Source organism: Aegilops tauschii, chromosome 3 (assembly GCF_002575655.3).
Source record: "Aegilops tauschii subsp. strangulata cultivar AL8/78 chromosome 3, Aet v6.0, whole genome shotgun sequence".
NCBI classification, from domain to species: Eukaryota; Viridiplantae; Streptophyta; class Magnoliopsida; order Poales; family Poaceae; genus Aegilops; species Aegilops tauschii.
The window spans coordinates 492905957-492930520 of NC_053037.3; positions in this window are offsets into that span (position 1 = coordinate 492905957).

Sequence of the window (24564 nt, forward strand, 5' to 3'; positions counted from 1 at the left end):
ACTAAATCCTCAATATTGTCCTCCCACATCGATCAGAGGTGAGGTTTCATGACCAACATGACAACCCAAAGAAAGGAACTGATAGTGATACTATTTTCTTCGGAAGATGTTTCTTACGTTAAAACGTAATATAACATATATCTCCGTGTATCTTTTGTTTATAAAACCATATGGCCGGATTGCCTTGTTTGTCGTAAATCTTTGCCCTCATAAAGGCTTTATAAACTGGGACAAACACTCCCTGGCTACTGGCCGAGGAGGTTGAAGCCGATGGCCGGTCAAGAAAGTTTTGTACAATGCGGATCCGAGCATTAATGATGTAAAGTACTTGTATACATAGAATCATTACACATAAAAATTGCGAGTAAAATCCATTTATTGCAATCCATATTTTAAACCCCTTGGGGCCAACCTTGCCGAGCTCAGCTTTCGTTAGCTCTAGCTCCTTTATGAGATTTTATTCTCTTTTCGAGAAGTTTGTGTTAAACACAACAAAATTTTCTATCCAACGGATATCGATCCTTAATTCGGCCACCCGTGCCCACATTAAGGCTCGGGGGCTGCTGGGCTTCGCGCTTATCATTTACTAATATTAAAGGGGCACATCGATCCCCTGATCTGGTGTTGCCACCCGACCAGTGTCTCGGGGGCTACTGCATTGCCTATTCAATGCAAAAAAATTTATGTGCAATACAATTTCCGAGGAGATTATGATCCTCAGGTTGGTCGGCCGCACCCAACCTCAGAATCGAGTACTGATGTCGGCGTCCTAGGAACGGGGTCCCCAGACTTGCCTACCTGCGGCCCACGGCGTGGCTGTCCCAGCGGCCCTGTACGGCCCGTCTTCACCAACCAACACTCAAGACCCTCGCGAGGGGCCAACCCTCGCAAGGCGGACGACAGAAGACCTCGTCGGGAGTGGCCTCACCAGGCTGGCTCACGAGGGGCGGAGAGATCAAGGCAAGGAACACCTCACGAGGTTCAAGTGACACAAGCCATGAAGAATGGAGCCAGGCGGGCGCCAGCGCGCGCAGTGTCCTTGCTTCCTCTTTGGTGCTAAAGGGGAAAGCGCAGGCGAGGAGTCCCGAGCCATCAGGCAAAGCTTTCCATATCGGTGCAACGAGACCAAGACTAGCAGGACGGCAGGACGGAGGTCACCGTGGAGCCCAAGACGGTGTCACCACCAGAGCCTTTGGCAGGCGAAGACTACTTTTGTCAGGATAGCTTGTAATAGTTGTCCCCCTTCAAACTGGCCGTTGTGGCATCCCTTCCCACTCAATATTTGGGAAGAGGACCAAGGCCTCTATAAATATGACTAGCCACCATAGGAGGCAGAGGATCTTGGACACAACAGATTCAAATCACCCTCACACCCATCAAGCACAAGAACACCTCTCCTCAGGAGGTTGTTCTTCCCCTTCTACTGTTCATCATCAGCCCAAGAGGCAATCCACCACCACCACACTGGCGTAGGCTATTACACCACATCGGTGGCCCGAACCAGTATAAATCTTGTGTCTCTTGTGTTGCGAGTTCGTCTAGCTAGCCTTCGAGATCGCGGTGAGGGTGAGGGCGTGATTAGGTGGGGAGAGATCTTCGCGTGCACCTTCGAACCTCAAGGGTTTTGCCGGAACCCGAAATCCGACATTTGGCGCGCCAGGTAGGGGTGCGCCGGAGTTTTCCTTCCGCCGATCCGCGTCCCATCGCTTCATCGCCTCCATGTCGGACGCCCGTCGAGCCCGCGCTCAGCACAGGGCCACCCTCGCCACCCACGTCGCTCAGACGGCTCCTGTTGGCGGGTCTCCCCATCGTTCTCCGTCGCCTGCCGCCAACACCGCCACCGGCCCGGCGGGAAACGAGCAGCAAGCTTCCTTCTTGCACCCCTCGGTGCGGTGGGACGGCCGCACCACCACACCATCGCTGACCCAGGCCGGTTCGTTGTCTCACACTTGCCGTGCTCCCATGGACGCACATGCCGTGCTGCTCATGGCACGCGAGCTCCTGCGCTACCGCCCCGTGGACGACCTCCACAAGGACTGGCTCGACCGCATCGCCGAGCTCGTCAGCGCCGCAGGGGGCCCTCTGCCAGCTGTGGGTGGCGTGGCCCATGGAGCGCCTCCACCACCTCTGCCCCAAGACGGCGTCCTGGCGCCAAGGCGCGCGGCCCCCGGCGCGACCCACCACGTCCGGCGCCCGCGCGAGAAGAAAGAAGCTGCCAAGAACTCCCTCGGCCGCGAGAGAACGTTCCCATGCTCCCCGCACCACCACGGCAAGACCGTGCGCCGCCTGCGTTGGCGGTGCGCGGACATCAAGGTCAGGCTCCACATTAGCAAAGGGTCCCGGTGGCCACCGCGGGCTGCCGCGCCTTCACCCTTGAGCTGCGTAGCGTCGCATGGCCGGGAAAGTTCAAGCCAGACCTACCTCCTTGCTACGACGGCACCCCCAACCCCGCGGAGTTCCTGCAGCTCTATGAGCAGAGCATCGAGGCGGCCAACGGCGACGAGGAGGTCATGGCGAACTGGTTCCCTATGGCTCTCAAGGACGGCGCTCGTTCGTGGCTCCTGAACCTGCCTCCGGGCTCGATTTCCTCCTGGGACGAGATGTGCGACCGCTTCGTCGCCAACTTCCAAGGTACTCACGACCGCCCTCTGGCTGCGGGTGACCTGCACCGCATCAGGCAGCAGCCACGGGAGACCCTCCAGAAGTACATCCAGCACTTCAACAACATTCGACTCAAGATCCCCAAGGTGACGGACGAGGCCATCATCTGTTGGGAATCGTAGCATAATTTAAAATTTTTCTACGCTCACCAAGATGCATCTATGGAGTCTACTAGCAACGAGGGGAAAGGAGTGCATCTACATACCCTTGTAGATCGCGAGCGGAAGCGTTCCAATGAACGTGGTTGACGGAGTCGTACTCGCCGTGATCCAAATCACCGATGACCAAGTGCCGAACGGACGGCACCTCCGCGTTCAACACACGTACGGTGCAGCGACGTCTCCTCCTTCTTGATCCAGCAATGGGGAAGGAGAGGTTGATGGAGATCCAGCAGCACGACGGCGTGGTGGTGGATGTAGCGGGTCTCGGCAGGGCTTCGCCGAGCTTCTGCGAGACGGAGAGGTGTAGCAGGGGAGGAGGGAGGCGCCCAAGGCTGTAGGTTGCTCCCCTCCCTCCCCCCCCCCTTTTATATAGGCCCCCTCGGGGGGCGCCGGCCCTGGAGATGGGATCTCAAAGGGGGGCGGCGGCCAAAGGGGGGAAGGGGGTGCCTTGCCCCCCAAGGCAAGTGGGAAGCCCCCCCACCCTAGGGTTCCCAACCCTAGGCGCATGGGGAAAGGCCCATGGGGGGCGCCCAGCCCACTAGGGGCTGGTTCCCTTCCCACTTTAGCCCATGGGGCCCTCCGGGATAGGTGGCCCCACCCGGTGGACCCCCGGGACCCTTCCGGTGGTCCCGGTACAATACAGGTAACCCCCGAAACTTTCCCGGTGGCCGAAACTGGACTTCCTATATATAATTCTTCACCTCCGGACCATTCCGGAACCTCTCGTGACATCCGGGATCTCATCCGGGACTCCGAACAACTTTTGAGCTTCCGCATACATATATCTCTACAACCCTAGCGTCACCGAACCTTAAGTGTGTAGACCCTACTGGTTCGGGAGACATGCAGACATGACCGAGACGCCTCTCCGGTCAATAACCAACAGCGGGATCTGGATACCCATGTTGGCTCCCACATGTTCCACGATGATCTCATCGGATGAACCACGGTGTCGAGGATTCAATCAATCCCGTATGCAATTCCCTTTGTCAATCGGTATGTTACTTGCCCGAGATTCGATCGTCGGTATCCCAATACCTTGTTCAATCTTGTTACCGGCAAGTCTCTTTACTCGTACCGCAATGCATGGTCCCGTGACTAACGCCTTAGTCACATAGAGCTCATTATGATGATGCATTACCGAGTGGGCCCAGAGATACCTCTCCGTCACACGGAGTGACAAATCCCAGTCTCGATCCGTGCCAACCCAACAGACACTTTCGGAGATACCCGTAGTGCACCTTTATAGTCACCCAGTTACGTTGTGACGTTTGGCACACCCAAAGCACTCCTACAGTATCCGGGAGTTGCATGATCTCATGGTCTAAGGAAAAGATACTTGACATTGGAAAAGCTCTAGCAAACGAAACTACACGATCTTTTATGCTATGCTTAGGATTGGGTCTTGTTCATCACATCATTCTCCTAATGATGTGATCCCGTTATCAATGACATCCAATGTCCATAGTCAGGAAACCATGACTATCTATTGATCAACGAGCTAGTCAACTAGAGGCTTACTAGGGACACGTTGTGGTCTATGTATTCACACATGTATTACGATTTCCGGACAATACAATTATAGCATGAACAATAGACAATTATCATGAACAAAGAAATATAATAATAACCATTTATTATTGCCTCTAGGGCATATTTCCAACATCATCTCCGCGTTCTCTGATGGCGTCTGCGACGTCAAGATGAAGGAGGAGCTCGCCATCCACGAGGAGTTGTGCACGACCCTGGAGCTGTTCAACCTGGCGACCAAGTGCGCGAGAGCTGAGGAAGGGCGCCTTTCCCTCCTCGAGCTCCTAGCCACTGACCCCGAGGAGAAGAAGGCCAAGGCCAAGGACGTGAAGCGCAAGGGAGTGGCCATGCTCGTGGCGGAGCCGGACACGAAACGCGGCCGGGACCAGCCCGAGTCATCCAAGAGCAGCCGACCATTCTGCGCCTTCCACAACATTCACAGCGACAACACCAACGACTGTCAAGAGCTCAGGGCCATTCGAGACGTACGCTTTGGTCAATGCCCCGAGCGCAACGACCGGGGCTACGGTCAAGGAGGAGGACGAGGCGGAGGACGCTGGGACGATTGTGGCCCACGCCAGAAGTGGCGCGACCGGCCTCGCGAGGAGGACGAGGCGGAGGACGCTAGGACGATCGTGGCCCACGCCAGGAGTGGCGCGACCGGCCTTGCGAGGACCGCTGGTAGGACCAACCTCGCGAGGGCGCCTAGCGCGATCAGCCTCGTGAGGGCCGCCCTCAGGGCAATACTGGACTTCCACCGCTGCCTCCACTGCTAAGAAGGAACGACGACCACCATCAAGACGAAGGGGCTGGGGGCTTCCAGGAGTCGCGTGCTATCGCCTGCATCTTGGGCGGAGCTCAAGCCCCAGCCTCTCAGTGTAACTTCAAGCAGTTTGCTCGCGAGGTGCACGTAGTCCTCCCCAGGCTTGAGGCCAAGCGCCCGCTCAGGTGGTCCAAGTGCGCCATCACCTTCAGCTCGGCAGATCAGCTCAAGAGCGCGGCCACCACTAGCGCCCTCCCGATGCTTTTCTCGCCCGTCATCAGCAACGTGCAAGTCACCAAGACCCTCATCGACGGCGGCGCAGGGCTTAATGTCCTGTCTGTCGAGACGTTCGAAAGTCTCCAAGTGTCGTACGCTCAGCTTCAGCCTACCAAGCCCTTCTTTGGAGTAACCGACAGTTCCACCACCCCGATAGGGCAGGTCCAGCTCCCTACCACCTTTGGACAGCGCGAGAACTACCGCACCGAGCTCATCGACTTTGACGTCGCCCACATCCGTCTGCCATACAACGCCATCCTCGGGTACCCGGCCCTGGCCAAGTTCATGGCAGTGACACACCACGGCTACAACGTCCTCAAGATACCAGGGAGCAGCGGGATCATCACAGTCCCCTGCGAAGAAAGAGATGAGGTGTGCTCCCTGATACTTCTCCAACGTATCTATAATTTTTTATTGTTCCATGCAATTATATTATCTGTTTTGGATGTTTATGGGCTTTATTATACACTTCTATATTATTTTTGGGACTAACCTATTAACCGGTGGCCCAGCCCAAAATGAAGTTTTCTTGCCTATTTCAGTGTTTCCAAGAAAAGGAATATCAAATGGAGTCCAAACGGAATGAAACCTTCGGGAGAGTTATTTTTGGAACGGAAGCAATCCAGGAGACTTGGAGTAGACGTCAGGGAAGCTTCGAGGAAGCCACGAGGCAGGGAGGCGCGCCCTACCCCCCTGGGCGCGCCCCCCACCCTCGTGGGCCCCTCATGGCTCCCCTGGCCGACTTCTTTCGCCTATATATGTCCAGATACCCTAAAACCATCAGGGAGCGCAATAGATTAGGAGTTCCGCCACCGCAAGCCTCTGCAGCCACCAAAAACCAATCGGGACCCTGTTCCAGCACCCTACCGAGGGGGGGATCCCTCACTGGTGGCCAGCTTCATCATCCCGGCGCTCTCCATGATGAGGAGGGAGTAGTTCACCCTCGGGGCTGAGGGTGTGTACCAGTAGCTATGTGTTTCATCTCTCTCTCTCTCTCTCTCTCTCTCGTGTTCTTGATTTAGCACGATGTTGATGTATCGCGAGCTTTGCTATTATAGTTGGATCTTATGATGTTTCTCCCCCTCTACTCACTCGTAATGGATTGAGTTTTCCTTTGAAGTTATCTTATCGGATTGAGTCTTTAGGGATTTGAGAACACTTGATGTATGTCTTGCATGTGCTTATCTGTGGTGACAATGGGATATTCACGTGATCTACTCGATGTATGTTTTGGTGATCAACTTGGGGGTTCAGTGACCTTGTGAACTTATGCATAGGGGTTGGCACACGTTTTCGTCTTGACTCTCCGGTAGAAACTTTGGGGCACTCTTTGAAGTACTTTGTGTTGGTTGAATAGATGAATCTGAGATGGTCTGATGCATATCGTATAATCATACCCACGGATACATGAGGTGACATTGGAGTATCTAGGTGACATTAGGGATTTGGTTGATTTGTGTCTTAAGGTGTTATTCTAGTACGAACTCTATGATAGATCGAACGGAAAGAATAGCTTCGTGTTATTTTACTATGGACTCTTGAATAGATTGATTAGAAAGAATAACTTTGAGGTGGTTTCGTACCCTACCATAATCTCTTCGTTTGTTCTCCGCTATTAGCGACTTTGGAGTGACTCTTTGTTGCATGTTGAGGGATAGTTATATGATCCAATTATGTTATTATTGTTGAGAGAACTTGCACTAGTGAAAGTATGAACCCTAGGCCTTGTTTCCTAGCATTGCAATACCGTTTGTGCTCACTTTTATCAATAGTTACCTTGTTGTTTTTATATTTTCAGATTACAAATACTCATATCTATCATCCATATTGCACTTGTATCACCATCTCTTCACTGAACTAGTATTGGGTGTGTTGGGGACACAAGACACTACAAAAAAAATACACTTCCGTGATGATACGTGTTTGTCACAGTAGGTCACGTTTCCTGTCATGCATGCACATCCATGACAAATTTATGACAGAATCAAGATAGTCATACCTGTGCTGTCGTAGAAGTGTTCCATGACATTACCAAAATTATCATCATGGAAGTGTCCACTTCCATGACGATAAATCGGGCGTCATAGAAGTGCTTTCGTCATGGGTGACCAACACGTGGCATCCACCATAACGGAACATCGTTAAGCTATCGGGTCCAGTTTTGGATACGATAACCCGTTAACAGCCTAGACCAATGGGGATTTCCACGTGTAAAATCATCATTGGCCGGAGGAAACACGTGTTGCCTCACCGTTGGGACAGATGTCATCCACTCATTGGATAGGAGGCGCCTATGACAGGTCGACATGTGGCACGGCCCAACAGTGGCCCATTCCGGTGAAAAAGGCCGACCCAGTAAAAAATAGCAGGCCGGCCCATATAAGGCCTACTTGTGTCAGGTCCATTTAAGCCCACAGCCCATACGAGATGTGCCAATTCGGCCCGTCAACGGTCCGTTAAAGATTTGACACCATTGCAGCCCATCGTTAGTTCGAGCCCGTTAACAGCCCGCTATATATTTGGGCTCAATATTGGCCCGATGAGATTTCGGCCTGTTAATGACCCATTCAGTGGATGGGCCAATTTTCACGATGTACATCTTTCGGCCTTTTAGCGACCCATTTAAATATTGGGCTAATTTCCGGCCCAGTGTGTCTTTGAGCCTGTTGACGGCCCATAAATCAGTTGGGCCATTTGTAGTCGGACCTGAGTTTCGGCCTTTTAGCGACCGATTTAAGTGTTGGGCCAATTTCCGGCCCGGTGTGTCTTTTAGCCTGGTGACGGCCCATATATCTGTTGGGCCATTTGTAGTCGAACCTGAGTTTTGGCCTTTTAGCGACCCATTTAAGTGTTGGGCCAATTCCCGGCCCTGTGTGACTTTCAGCCTGTTAACGGACCATAAATGAGTTGGGCCATTTGTAGTCGGACCTGACTTTTGGCCTTTTAACGACCCATGCCCTTCATGGTCCAATACCAGCCCGGTTTCTCTTTCGGCCTGCTAAAGGCCCACAACACAGTTGGACCATTTACAATACGACCTGACTTTCGGCCTCTTAGCGGCCCATGCTCTTCATGGTCCAGTACAAGCCCGCTGTCTCTTTCGGCCTGCTAAAGGCCCACAGTATAGTGGGCCTTATATAGCCCGAACTTAGTAACGGCCTGTTAACGGCCCGTGAAATCAATTGGGCCCACCTGTTGCCCGCTTCGATGTCAGCCTGTTAACGACCCGGGAGTTAAGAGGGCCGACCATTAACTTTCGGCCTGGTAACATCCCATTAACTTAATTATAGGAAAGGTACGGCATACAGGGAAAAACGTTGCACATCCAACATATATTATAGGAAATTACATCCACTAGGCAATCAAAGATTGTTGCCAGTGCAAATAAATGAACAGAACCTAACGATCTACAACATCACAATCTACAACCTCAGCACGGATGATGCCCATAAGCATGTGGGCAAGTTCTTGCTACTTTGCTACACTGTCTCTAAAAACATTGATCAGTTGTTGTGTCGCACGACTCTGCACATCTGATTCCTCCACCATTTCCATCATTCCTTCAGCCATTAATTGGTCACAAACATACATTTTTTCCGTTGCATTCGAGACAGTGGATACTGAACAGATTCAAATGGCGATTTTGGCAGGCTTGTATTATTGATAGTGGAGAGTGTCTCGACCACTGTATCATAACATAAATTAGGAGGGGAACCAAACAAATTAATCATGAGTTATTGGCATATTACCTGGCCTAGATTTATTGGAAAGAAACAATGGGGTTACCTTGCTGTTTTCAGAGTTTGTCTTCTTATCTTCAGCAGCCTGCACCAAATTAAGACACTAGCATTGCTATCATTGGCCAAGTCAGATAATAGGAAAGCAACATTGGCACAACGAACGTTTGGGCAACTAGCCAACACCAAATTAACACAATATGGCACAGCTATCATCAGCCAGGTAAGGTAATACGAAAGCAACATTGACACAATGAATGAATGAATGGGCAAGCAGAGCAGCACTACAATTCAGTAATGTCCATGATATGAGATAGTACACTCATGCACCTCAGTATGCAAAACTACCAGGCAGTTTTCTTTACAAAAATCAACATTGGCGCCTTTAACATTTTACTACAACTAATTTTATATCAGACAAAGGTTGGATTCACGCCGATTAACAAAATACATGCTGACGTAAAAATATAGTGATATACAACAGGTACTTACATCAGCATTGGAGCACAGAGAATTCCTGCAATATATTTTCCTCAAATGCAATCCCAATGAAGAAAATCTTCTATCATTTAACCTTATTTTCTAAAAGAGAGATGGGTAAGAAACATGTAGAAAATATGATCAGAATGCTATAAAATTTCATGATGCGAGGATACACACACGCTTCTTAGAATGGAGTTGACATTCTTTTGCTGGACAGGAGCGGACTAGTTCTTTGGCTACTGGAATCTGCTTATTATCAGTGGGAGTTGGGTTTCTCTATGCTGGAGCAGTATCTATGAAAAATGGAGTTGGTTTATTATGTCATGGCGTTTGGATCTTTTGCAAAGACCTGGTTTGTAACCCTTCAGATTCTAACATAGCCGTCTTCCCCCTGCATGCCTTATATAGAAGAATGGTGCTTCAATTATAAAACATGCTACAACAGAGATGGAATAGGTACTGAAGAATAGAAAGGCATGAAATATTGACATGTATTCCCTCCATCCGGAAATAAATGGATGGGTCTAGGCGTATTTCAGTTCTAGATACATCCAGTTTTATCCATTTCTGCGACATGTAATCCGGACGGAGGGAGTATGATGTAAGAGCTAGGGATACGACAGGAAAACACAATAAAAAAACACTGAAAACCCACTGCAGAACCAAAGTAATCAAACCCACTGATATGAGATAGCACACTCATGCAGCTCAGGATGCAAAACTACCAGGAAGTTTTCCTTACAAAAATCAACATTGTGGCCTTTAATCATACATTTTGCTACAACTAAATTTAGATCAGATAAAGGTTGGATTCACGCCGATTAACAAAATACATGCTGATGTAAAAATATAGTGATATACAACAGGTACTTACATCTGCATTGGAGTACAGAGAATTCCTGCAAGAATCTCTCCTCGCAGACGATACCAGTGCAGAAATTCTTCTATCTGTTAAGCTTATTTTCTAGAAGAGAGATGGGTAAGAAACATGTAGAAAATATGATCAGCATGCTATAAAATTTCATGATGCAAGGATATGCACACGCTTCTTAGAATGGAGTTGACATATTTTTGCTGGACTGGAGCGGACTAGTTCTTTGGCCACTGGAATCTGCTTATTATCAGTAGGAGTTGGGTTTCTCTGTGATGGAGCAGTATCTGTAAAAACTGGAGTTGGTTTATTATCTCCTGGCGTTGGATCTTTTGCAAAGACCTGGTTTGTAACCCTTCAGATTCTAACATAGTCGTCTTCCCCTTGCATGCCTTGTATAGAAGAATGGTGCTTCAATTATAAAACATGCTACAACAGAGAGATGGAATAGGTACTGAAGAATAGAAAGGCATGACATATTGACATGTATTCCCTCCATCCGGAAAAAAATGGATGGGTCTAGGCGTATTTCAGTTCTAGATACATCCTTTTTTATCCATTTCGGCAGCATGTAATCCGGACGGAGGGAGCATGGTGTAAGAGCTAGGGATACGACAGGACAACACAGTAAAAAAACACTAGTTGAATGAAAAACTGTATGCTAGCGGAATACGTACAGAAAAAACTAAGGCAACATACACGTGTATGATTGGGAAACTAAGATGGCATTGCAACAGAGCACTAGAACAACACTTCAATGTAAAAAAACATGGTATGGTAGACAGATGAAGTACGTACTGATGAATAACAATGCATAAGATATTCAGAAGCATGATGTCCAAATTAAGAAGGTGGCATTGCGATAGAGTAGAATGATAGTACTTGAATTTGAAAACATGTTATCATGAATGGAATAGGTACTGAAAAATAGGAAGGCACGACATATTTACATGCATGATCAGCATGCTAAGCACATGGCATTGTAACAGAGTACATACACTCCAGGACATTATATGCATGTTGTACCCATATCACGGGCCAAGTTAGAGCAAGGACCTTGTGGGGTGAAGAGGATTCAACATCTTTCTGCAAGTCTTCTGAAAAACCGCCTTTACATGTTCCATCATATTGGGTATCATTGACATCAAGTTTATTGGCCTTTACATTGCTCCGTGAGGTTCTTGTGGATATATCAGTGTGTGCAATTATATCTGACATGCATGGAAGACAACTAGTAGTTAGATTTATGTAATGAGTGCCTGTAGGAGATGACATAAATAGTAGGACTGGGGTTAACTAGCAGCAACAGGTCTCAAAAACTAAAGGGAGAACACAGATGAAGGCTACAGAATATGTATCGTTTGTACTCGAGATTAACTAGATGGCACACAAAAGTATTAAAGAACAACATAGGTAATACTGGAAGTGGTATAATACTATAATCACCAGCCTATGGGATAGCATTGGCTGATGGATGATAACTATGGAACAGCGTTACCTAAAGAACAAGTATCTTTGCTGAACTATGGAACAACCTTAACTCCTGAACAAGACCCATAAGAGATCAGCATGAATATACGGTGAAATGTGATAATCTATTTCCATGCTTAGATGAATAACAAAGCCATAAATGTTGCACACAAGTAAGATGAGCGTACAACCTAACTGGCCGCCATCCATAGGAGTGAGCATCATGTACTGACTTGTCGATGGCCCTGCAGTTGTTGTGGCTGTCCATGTCGGGCACGCGCGTTCGATGCAGGGAACTGTTGAGTGGGGACTATAGCTCCCTTCTGGTGTATGGTTCCCTTGTTGGAACAGCTGCGGTGAGTCGGAAGACGGTGTGGCTGAAGATGAAGATAATGCATAATGTTAAGAATGACACATCTCTTTGATCTGAAGAAATACACTAAGATATCAACAACAAGGTATGAGAGTGGTCACACGTCTGTTGACTAAGACTAAATTGGGGTCACACGATTTTATTTTATTTTGGTACTGTCTGATCTACGACGGATGGCTTGATGGCCATCTTGTGCCTCCCGGCTGACACTGTTAGGAATCTTCCCCGAAGAGCCAGTGACCAACGGCAGAGCAACTTGCCTCGCCGTCCGTGGCCCCGGCCAAAACCCCGCTCCCCGCCCCACCGCACTGCCGTGGTTGCGCCGCCCCCGGGCCAATCCACAAAGACTACCCGTCATCCAGATCTGGCGGCGGCAGTACCTTGAATCCACGCAACTCTAAGATAGCCATCTAAGAGCTGCTACCGCGGCGAACTTGCGGACCCGCACCCTTACGTTAGCCACCAGCCAACCGGCAGCCTAGGAGCTCCGCCGCCTCGAGGGGTGCTGCTTCCCATTGGGAATCGATTGGCCCGGAATAAAAATTCAGACAATTGACGCCTAAATAAAGTGATTTGAGATGAGGATGCGACCTATCTGGCGGTATGGTCAAGTAGGCAGGTCCAGCTGCCGATTCAGTGAGGCCGGCGCGGCTGCGGTGGCCACCGGCAGCAAGGAAACAGCGATGTCGCGACGGTCGACAGCTACGGGGAAGCAGCACCGGGACTCTGGACGAATCCGAAGTTGGAGCCGCTCCGGCAGTGTGAACAACGGCGGGGGTGAATCGGCTCCGGTACGGTTCACGCAGCCGTCGTCGAGGCAGCTCCAGCAGCACGGAGTAAGAGGCACACGACCCAGTGCACGACGGAAAATGGACAGCGTCTCCGGCATTAGGGAGGAGGGCGGCTGTGAAATTGGTACGGTGGGGGCGCCATGGAGGAGGGGTTGAGGTTTCGCGGCTCGGGAGAAGGGAGCTTCCGGGGAGGAGGTGATTTGGCGCCCACGAGGTATGAACTGGGGGGGAATTGGGATACGGGCGCATTTGTCTAAAATGTGAGAGGAGTTAGAGTTCTACCCCTGCCTTTAGGCTTCTCGGCTTGGGTCTGTGTACTTAGGGTCGGGATAGTAGAGTAAATTTGCTTCTCCCCAAATAGTGGGCGGGAGCGATTTCGGGCGAGGAGGGCGTGTTTTGAAATATAGTGGGCGTGAGCGATTTCGGGCGAGGAGAGCGTGTTTTGAAATAGTGGGCGCGAGCTATTTCGGGCGAGGAGAGCGTGTTTTGTCGACCATGGTTTATGAATTATTCGGCACATGTCATTTCGGCCGAGGAGAAGGCGCGCTTGGATGAAGTTACAAACCTACCCTCGATGCACAACGGGCCAATTAATGCGTCTCCCACATAGGACGGTAATTTCGCGCCTCCCATTTATTTGCTCGGGCGAATTCCTCCGAGTAGAGGATGTTTAACGGTTCGTTAAAAATTTGGGAGAACAAGTATCCACGTCTACCTTACCAAGTCGATTCGAATCAAATATAGAAATATTAGCTTGCCACTTCTTTTTTAGATGGAGAGATGATGCTCGGTAGTAATGTGTTTTTACATGCTCGTTGCTAGTGCTTTACTATATGACAAATAGTTGACCCACTAAAAAACGGGAATAAAACCCAAAATGAAATATCTCGATTCAATGAAATAGCTCGTTCACCAGGTCAAAATAGTGAACTAAATCCAAAATTGAACACCTCAATCGAATAGCATGTTGTACAATATTATAGTACTCCATGAACATGTTGAAAGTCAAATTAATGAACTTGTTTGATATACGCATATATCCGTTCAAGTGTGGATTGCAGACAACATGTTCTCCAATTTAAATATTTGAATGCAAGTTTATATCGAAACATGGTTTCTATCAGTCTTTGATGCATAAAACGGGACCTCCCCCTCTCCCGGACTCCTGCTCTCTCTCTCTCTCTCTCTCTCTCGCCGACAATCTTCAATTCTGTCGCACGCATCCAACACACAAACCTTGTTGTTCCTCTCTCTTTCTCTCCATCTCTCTCTCTCTCTTTGTGTGTGTGCATGGGGGCGGGGGTCTTTCTAGTTCGCATGCATATATACTCCATCTATAGGTCTCTCTCGCACAATATGTATGATTCTCTAGTCCAAGCTAGATATCTTGGGTGCACTCATCGTACGCACACAAATTCCTTGGCTCGTTGCCCGTAACTCTCTCACGCACCACTCTGTCATCTCGGAGCTCTTCCCCCTCTCTCTGAAACTCTCCATCTACCTGGGTCACACATACACATGCATATGTCACTCGCACTCGATAGGCCCATCTAAAACTCTATCCCTCTCCCTCGTTCTCTCCCCATCTCACACGCACACACACACAATTCTCATGACTAGCTAGCCAAGTATGATGGTCTCTCACTCAATTGTAGGCACACGCAGTCCCCCCCTATATGTATATGACTAGCTAATCTTAGTCTCCATCACAAACATGTGCATGGTCTATCTCGATTTCTCTCGGGGCATCTTTCTATCGCGCACGCACCTCCCTCGATCCCCACCCATATAGTCCCCTCACGATCTCGAGGGGTCTCTCTATCACAAACACACCCTCTCGCACTCCCCATTCGTCCATGTTCTCCATGTGTCCCTCTCGACCTTTGTTCCTTGTTGGCCAGACCTCTATTGGACATGTGCTATAGGGGTGTCTCTCCGTTGCAAACAATCACACACTAGCTATATTCGTGTATCTCCTCGCCTCGCTTTTCTATCTTGGAGATGCATGCGTGATATGTTCGCCTAAGAAACGAAAAAACACACACTCTCTCTAATTTATCGTTTGTTGTCACTTTCTCTTTCACACGCATACTCTTTTTGCACACTTACTCATTCTCCTTCACACGCACTTGATCCCTCTCGAATTCGGCACTCTCCTCGGTCCATAGCATATTGATTTATTGAAAAGTCAAACATCACAAAGTTTACCATGTATGTGGAGAAAAACAATTACATCTGGAATGGTAAACATATACCATTAGATTCACCATGAGACGTAGTTTCGTATGATGTATCTTTGGTATTTAAGATATAAATAACATTTGTGTAAACCTGATCAAAGTTTCTAAAGTTTGACTTCTAAAAAAATTACATGCACTACATTATCGAGCGGATGGAATATCTCTTTCCCCCTCTCAGCTATCTGACGCACCACTAAGCCTTATCGGGGCTCCTCAATCTCTCTCAAACTTTATATCTCCCTGCTTCACACATACACATGTCTCGCTCGCGCTATACATATAGACCCATCCAACACTCTTCGCCCTTGTTCTCTCTCTATGTGACATGCACCCCCCTAATAAGTACTATAATCCCTCACTCCATCATAGGCGCAAGCACTCCCCCCTAAGTATGATTATCTCTCACTAGCCATCAGGAACACAGGTATTGTCTCCTTCCATCCATACATCCATCTCGATATCTATCGGGGTATCTTCTATCGCGCACACACCTTGTCACTCGATCTCCCACCCATGTAGTCCCATCACGATCTCCAGGGGATCTCTCTATGACAAACATACACTCTCTCCTCCCCATGTCTGCATTTTCTCCGTACGTCTCTCTCGACCTCTCTCCCTTGTTTGTCAGATCCCTCTTGGCCACGTGCTAGGGGTCTTGCTCTCTCGGTTGCAAACAACCACACACTATCACCTCACCTTGCTTCCGTTGTCAAAGATGCATGTGTGATATGTTTGCATAAGACACACACGTTTTTTCTCGACTTTTATCGAGTGTTGTCCATGTCTCTTTCACACACGCACACACACTTTTTTCACTCACTCTTTCTATTTCACTCTCTCTCCCTCTCTCTCTCTAGTTAGGGACTCTCTCATTTCCATAAGCATATGGACGTTTTGAAAAGTCAAACCTCAAAAAAGTTTGACCAGGTATATGTGGAGAAAAACATGTACATCTGGAAAGATCATTAGATTCATCACGACATGTACTTACTTCATACTATCATTTATCTTTAGTATTGTAGATATAAGTAAATTCTTTATAAACTTGGTTAAAGTTTCAAAAGTTTGACTTTAGAAAAAATGTTGGAACTACATTATCGAACGGAGGGAGAAGCTCATTCTCTCTCTCTGCTATCTCTCACGGGCCTCCCCTCTCACACGAACACTCTATACCGACGGATTATATGCTCACTGTGTCAGCGTATATCTCCGTATATTGTTTAGTTGACCGGTCAACCAGTCCACATGTTGCCTTGTCAGCTCGTGTTCTGTATCTTCGTGTGCTGACCCATGTGGCAGTGGGTGAAAATAAGTAAACTAGAGGCCCATCTGACACGCGGTGAAGTAAACAAAGTTGAAACCACTCGGGGTAGCACCCTGCACGCTAGTAAATTGAGGGCGCATTGAGGACACACTTGTTTCGTGTGGAGGACGCACTAGCGCACAATTCACCACTGTGCGGCGGCATGCACAGAAGGACGCACTCGCGCACACCCAGCACACAACACACACCAGCACACGTGTACACCGGCGTCGCCGCCGGTTGAGATGGACGGCGAGGCTCCCAACAAGCGGAGGCCACTCGAGCCAAAACCGCATCCGGGGAGCCTGGACTTCATCAGCAGCCTCCCCGACGACATGCTGCTTTTCATCATCGGCCTCCTCCCCACCAAATCTGCCGTGCGGACCGCCCTGCTCTCCCGGCGGTGGCGCCCCCTCTGGCGCCGCGTCCCCCTCAACCTCACCGTCGACAGCTGCCTCTGCGACGGGGATTGCAAACGCATGCCCGCAGTCTCCAAGATCCTTTCAGCGCACCCTGGGCCAGCCAGACGCCTTGACATCCGCATGTTCAGTACCAACTGCAAGGTCCAACCCAAGTTCGACGAGTGGTTCTTATCCCCCGCCCTAAATCAGCTCGATGAGCTCAGCTTTGAAGTTGGACGATGTGGCTCTCTGCCGCCGTCCATGCTCCGCCTCGCGCCAATGCTGCGCCGCGCCAGCTTCAGCTCCTGCTATCTTCCCCAGATTAATGCCGCGCCCGCCCTTCTTCTCCCTCAACTCAAGCAGCTCGACCTCTTCGACGTTGTCATCTCGAAGAAGGCTATGGAGCACCTGCTCCGCAGCTGTACTGCGCTCGAGTACCTTCATCTTGAGCAGATCCACGGGTTCATTAGCCTCCACATCGCCTCGACGAATCTCCGATGGATTTATGTGTCTTGCTGGCGACATCAATTGGGAAGAGATCACTCCAGCTGTTCCATGTTATGGTCATTGAGAATGCGCCTTTCCTTGAGAGCTTGCTTGTATCGGATCTAGAAGGTCCAACAAAAATCAGGGTCATTGATGCACCGAAATTAACGGCGTTGGTGCACTCGTCTGCCAAATTCTACGAACTCTTTATTGGATCCGTTATCGTTCCGGTACAACACTCATCTTCTTCTCCATCTTCTTGAAATTCACATTTTTAAATTTCTTCTTGATGTATTTACGACCGTCTTCCAAAAAATGATTCCCACAAGCTTGACCCAGTCTATCCGCATAGTGAAGATCTTGGCAATAAAATCTATCGGCCCCAATCTGGATCAAGTTGTTGGATTCCTTACATGCTTTCCGTGCACGGAGAAGCTACTCATCGAGGTGAAACTTCTTTCCTATTAGTAAACGGTAATCACAACGTAGCTCAATTTTTTTGTAATTTTCTCAAATTACGATGACAAGTGTAGTGTTCAAAACTGCATCTACGCACTGCAACGAAATAAATGTTTTTAGTATTTTTTTCTCACGTGATCACCTGCATCGTTTTGTTGTTGTTCTACTATAGTAGCCTAGGCTAGTCATAGTGGAAAGTAACTTAGACTACTCCAGTAACTCTATGGTTACCCTAAGAGCAAGTACTACCTCCGTCCTGGTTTACTGTTCCTATTTTGTAGTATCAAAATTTGACCATAGATTTAACTAGCAAAATGTTAATGCATGTCACTAAGAACTATATCGTTGGATTCGTATTTGAACATAATTTCAAATGGTGTAATTTTTAGTGACATGCACTGGCATTTTCTTACATAAATATATAGTCAAAATTATATACTAAATAAGAGGTACTACAAAAGTGGGCTATAACGGCCCTCCACTATGTAGGCCAAAACACATGCCAAATTCACTTGTGATGCATTTGGCATCGATGCCCCTCCATTGCTCACCTGGTGCCCCAATCTAGATCACTTGCTTTGCTCCGGTGCCAAATTAACTCACGCAATGAAAAAACACTTGCGTGGGACAGAGAGGACTGAGGCAATAAAAACACACTTGTTTGGGAGAGTGAGAGGCTGGTGTAGTTGATTTGATTGATTTGTTTACACATGTGGGTCTATGTGCACAGCGGTGCCAACTCTCTCACATCGCGAGAGCGGTGCCAAAATCTTTTGATTTGACATCGATCCGTATTATGGTATCGGCCACATAGTGGAAGGCAATAAGTGCCCAAGCTCTTCACGTACTCCTAGGTAAATGAGAGGAAAGAGAAAGAGAGAGAGAGTGAAAAATATCACTAGCCAGCCAACCCTATCGTATGAGCGAATGATATTGGTACCTCTTGATGAGATGGCAATCTTATACAGCCAGCTGCTCTAATATGTTCTCTTCTTTTGCAGATAAAAAAAGACCCGAAAGTGAAAAATGTGCTGCACTATAACAATCTCATCGAATGCCTTGATCCCCATCTTACAAAAATTGATTTGATCGACTACCGAGGCAGCACATCTGATATTAAATTGGCAGGTTCTTTGTTCGGGAGGCAAGTCTGCTCAAGGTAATGAGGTTTGGCGTTCTCTGGCGCAACAATGAATGGCGTGCTGATCACCGCAAGCGTCTAACCCTAAATGACAAAGTCTCCGCAGAAGCTGAATTTGTTTTTGAAACATCAAGTGGCCAGAGACTCGAAAACTTATTTGCCCATTAGTGACTTGTCAGGGCGGTGGATTTTAGTATGTACGATAATGCCGCATCCACCTAAAGCAACGAAAGTTCTTACGTAAACTTCCTAGTAATTCCCTCTTCGTAGGTGCAGCATTACTCCTAACAATTGTAATATCAGTTTGAAACTTGTAATATTGCCGTGTCCTATTCATGCGTTTTCAAAATCCTGCGAATCAAACATGTCCTGAGTTGGTGATGATGGTGTGCCTGCCATCTTTCACCAATAGCCGTCGGATCTAGATCAGACGCCTACAAACCAAACTTCTCTAGTTTTGCAAAAAGATGCCCGCACTTGTTCCCTATTTACAAACAACTCCTTGTCTCTCACAATCAGCCTTATCTCCTCCCCACCACATCTAGAAGGCCATGGAAAAATATGGCGCGATGGCCGCTGCCGGCGCCGTCCACCCCCCAATCTTGGTGTTCCGTGCAATGCACGGGCATCTACGCACGGCAAATTATGTCGAACGTGGCTAGTTGTAAGCAGGCTAGGTCTACAGCCATGATGGTAGTGACTGCAGACGGTGAGGATGACTATGGTATGCCGAACACGGCGCCTATACTTAGGTGTCATCTCCGGCGTAGGGTCTTGTCACTTCACTGTGAGGAGCAGCACGTAATAATTTGACCAACGGGTAGTATAGTGCTACTACATTGGTAGTACTACTACTACTAGTACTAGCACCACCGTCTGGATTTAGTAGTACTACCACGTCCATCTGGATTTAGTATTTGACTAGCAATATCTAGTAATGCATGTCACAAAAAATGTACTACTCCCTCTGTAAATAAATACATGGTGTATTGTTTTATTCCGATCGGCGAGGTAACTTAATGTCTTTTTGCTACTTAATAGGATTACATGCAATGAACTAACCACTGCATGTGATGTTTGGTAGTCTCAAGTCATTGAAATCATGCATGGGCACGGAGGGGGACGCAGCTTCATTGACTTACTGCACCTGCCTTTGGGTGTATGACACGTGGGCCCAACGGGTGGCTGGCCAACCTGTCATATAGCCAAAGGCAGGTGCAGTGGAGGGGCGAGGAGTAGATTGCCAACACGCACGTGAATTCAACGTAGTCTGCACTTCTCATATAAAGGCCCCTGCAAGTCCAGTATACGAAATCATACGCACCTACGCACCCAAGGGCAAGAGTGATCACTCCAATCGCAAGATCAGTTGACTAGAAGCTAGAACCATGGAGGCGATGAGCGCGAGCATCAGCCGGTTGTGCCTGATGGTCCATGACGCTGGCCTGCGGCCCGGCACCGAGGAACATCTCTAGGTAGTGCTTGAGGCCGCCAGGGCGAGGGGCTGCTTGGACGACAGCTTCGTCTCCTTGTTCGACGAGGTCCTCGTCGGCTTCCTCGACAAGTTCACCGTCGTCAAGAAGCTCGCGGACGACCTTGACGTACGCCTCCAGCCCACGCGCCCAAGCTCTGCGATGCCTGCCACCCTCAACGGCCTCTATGGTGACAACCTCTTCGACGCACTATTGGCCCTGCGACTGCCCGCCGTCGTGCCGGAGAATGTCCACCTTGAGGTCGCGCTCGTCGCGCAGCGCTTGGCGTAGCAAGACACCATCGACATAATCACCACGTCTACGTGCAAATCGTCCACAAGGACTACTACATGCATGAGGAGAACGATAGGACGCTGGCCTTCTTGGACCGCAGGGCAACCTTGGACGACATTGTTCAGAAGCACGTTGAGCTTGCCGCCAACGACGTTGCTCCTCACACGTCGGTTGGTGACCCGGTGCACTAGGGCGTGAGGATGTCGTTGATGGATCCGTATGTATCTTTATCTTTCCGTCAAATCCATGTAGTAGTATATGGTACTACTAGTAATTATCTTACCTTTCGCATCAACTTCATAATTTTCCTACGTACTCCATGCATGAACCGCGCCAGAACCAAACTTCTCATTACTCTAGGGAAAATCTTTATTTCTATCTATCGGTCGCGCCATGGAGCAGAATCAAATTTTACAAGTTACAAGTTCAAAAGGAAAAGCCTACCGTGTTCGCGTCGCACCCCCACACGTTTGGTCCGGCACGCCGCTCAAGGGGGAATGCGTGCTGTGTTGCATTTTCACTTACAAGTGGGACCGCAGTTGAGCAAACCGACTATCGGCAAACCCCCACCCCGCCCACCGTGCGATGGCTGAGAAAACAGGAGGGAGAAGAGATGGCTGTAGCATCGAGTCCAAGAAAATTGGTGTCGGATGAGACTCGTGTGGGTGTCGTGTGTCGTACTGCTAGACATGAATGCTAGTTATGGCCCATGCCACCCTACTATATCAAGGTGCTGGTTACGTAGAACAAATTTCCTGGAGTCCGTGCTCAGCCCTCCTCTATCTCTCTTCTCACCAGCCAGCAAACGCGCGGAGCCCATCGTCTGTTTGCTCATATGCGGTCCCACATGTTAGTGAAAACGCAAGAGGACCCACTGAACCTGCACATCTTTCACCTCGACGTGCTGGTGATGAAAAACAAATCCAATAAAGATCTTCGGTAAGATTCTATTTGCAATTTAACCGAAGATGCACATCACGTGGCTTCAACTACCACTCTATTTTCTTGCATGACACGACCTGGATGCTGGATGTCCCACGTGTCGGCAAAAGGAGGAAGAACTCGACCAAATCTTCGGTTGTGCTCTCGGATTAGACTAGTTGTGCTAACTTAAAATTTTATTGTGTAGAATGGATGCAAGTTTTAGTAGATGTTCTAGCACTTTTAGCTAGCATAGAGGCTAGAGATGAGACTAGTGCACTTGTCGATAGAATAGATGCTAGACACGTCTACTTCTTTACACTCGAAGAAGAAAGAAGCACGCAGGATCGAGCCTCCGCAGATCAACAATGAATGCATCGAGAAGGCACTAATCCAACTTACAGGAGCAGTTATGGAAGTTGGATATCTTCTAAAATGTATTCTTGTGGTTCTTGTTTTTCTAGTCAAAATTTTGGTGATGTATTTCCATGTACCAAAAAGTCAATGATAAAAAAAGATATGTGTTCACAAAGAAAAATGTACGCGGGCGGGATGCGTCCGCGCGTTCGGTGCACGGCGACCGCATCCGAGAAATGGCCCGGACACGACCCCATTGCCCTACCCAAACGGACAGAATCCGGACAAAACGGAGGTCCATTTGGGGTCGTGCGTTGGAGTTGGCCTTACAAGTGGGACCGCAGTTGAGGAAACCGACTATCGGCAAACCCCCACCTCGCCCGCCACGCGATGGCTGAGTTAGAGAAACGATGAGGTTTGAGAGATTGCTGTAGCACGGACTCCAAGAAATATGGTGTCAGATGGAAGTCGTGCTGGTGGCGTGTGCCATACTCCTGGACGTGAATGCTTATTCTAGCCCATGCCACCCTACTACTCCTCCTACTCCTCCTACTACTCCTATCGAGGATTCGAGGTGCTGGTTATGTACAGCGAACACATTAACATATGGCCCACCTCACACTGTGGCCAAATTTCCTGGAGTCTGTGCTAGGTTAAAAAGTGTTCTTTGTGAGGATGGGTGGCTGGTCTCAAGTTTAAAACTTGTTGTATTATGTACGTAGACGTAGAGATAGTGCAGCATGTGAAGCTAGTACAAATAGTGTACTATTGTTGATTGGCCTCATCCGATAACATGTTGCAATGCACGTACAATTATGTATTCGGAAAATATTTTTGTGCCTCGTCGCAGCACCCACTCAGAGAAGCGACTCGAAAGCCATTCATAAATTTAGTAAGTTTATCACAGGCATATCATTTTATTACATACAACAGGTCATCAACCCACAACGGCAACGAGGATACATTATAAATACTAAAGTTTTCATCACACAACAAATAACAAGCAATGAAATGAACTTCAACTCAACCAATCCTCGGCGTTGGAAATGCTTGCTTTGAACCACAAGCGATTCTCTGGGAAGAGCCAGCTACTGTCAATCTCGAGACCAACGCAGGACTGATCATCCAGGCTGAAGCGGCCTACTATATCATGACCAGGGTAGGGAACCACCGCAATGTCCGACGTATAGATACAGTTGCTTCTCATAAATGGTAGTAACGTTGTGTCAACAGCAGTTGGATCGCCTTTCACCATCATTGGATAGTTTTGTCCAAGGAAGAGCGAGTTTGCTCCAAGACTATCAATATTGTACCAGGGAGAAGGTGTTGGCACTAGCACACTAGTATCCATCCCGAATACCATGCAACGGGTGTTGGAATAGGTCTGGAGAGTGCGACCATGGGGGACAACACCTGCTCCCTTAGTAGTAACATCAGCAGTGGGCTGTATACAGACAAGAAGTGGTGATCCATTGGAATTAGTTGCCAGCCGCCAGTGAGCATATGGGCCCTGCTCGTCCTCATGCTCGTGATCATCACCATCGTCATCTCCCACTTGGTTAAAAAATATTTCAAGTATAGGTGGTGGAATGTTCACAGGACCTTGGAAACACAAGAAGAAGGTTAATTAGTAGAGAAGGGAAAGTTGCTAACTCGCATGCATGTGGATGAAACAATTATAATTATGGTGGAAGACAAACGTACCGAAACTAAGAGGATTCCATGCAAAAACAATGCCACGAGTGGTGGCAGCAAACACAAGACCCTCGTATTCAATTGCATCACAGTACACATTCGTGTATAGAAACTGATTTTTGAGCAATATCCATCCAGTCGAACCACGAAGGACGGCAACAAACTTGTCGAAGATAGCAGCAACTTGATATATAGTTCTTATAATACCAAGAGTGGTTGGGAACTCGAGAAATTGCTATCTTCCGTAGACGAGAGTCACCATCATCATATTTGAACGTACATAGATCATCTGTGTGCTCAACCTCAGGGCGCTTGGAGATTTTTGGAAGTGGAATCCGCTGACGAGTGTACCCATTCACAAGTTCCCACTCGCAATTGTACCCAATATAAACAACCCAATCTCCACTTGCGCCTGCTCAAGCCTTGCCCTCAAGCGATGGCATCTTAACATCATACGTATCATTATCAAGCGGCATCAACTTGCACAAGGGGAGGTTTCCCTCGTCCCCGCGCCAGTCAGCAGGGTCACGGCGAAGAAGATAGGGGAGATCAAACCGCTCCTGGACCCTTGGGTTCCTTGTAATGATGTTATTAGTTGAGTCAAGAATGTTCTTGAACGAACCTGCCATGCTAGCCGAGGTGCTGACGTCGCACCGATCAATGAGTTCCCCCACCACGT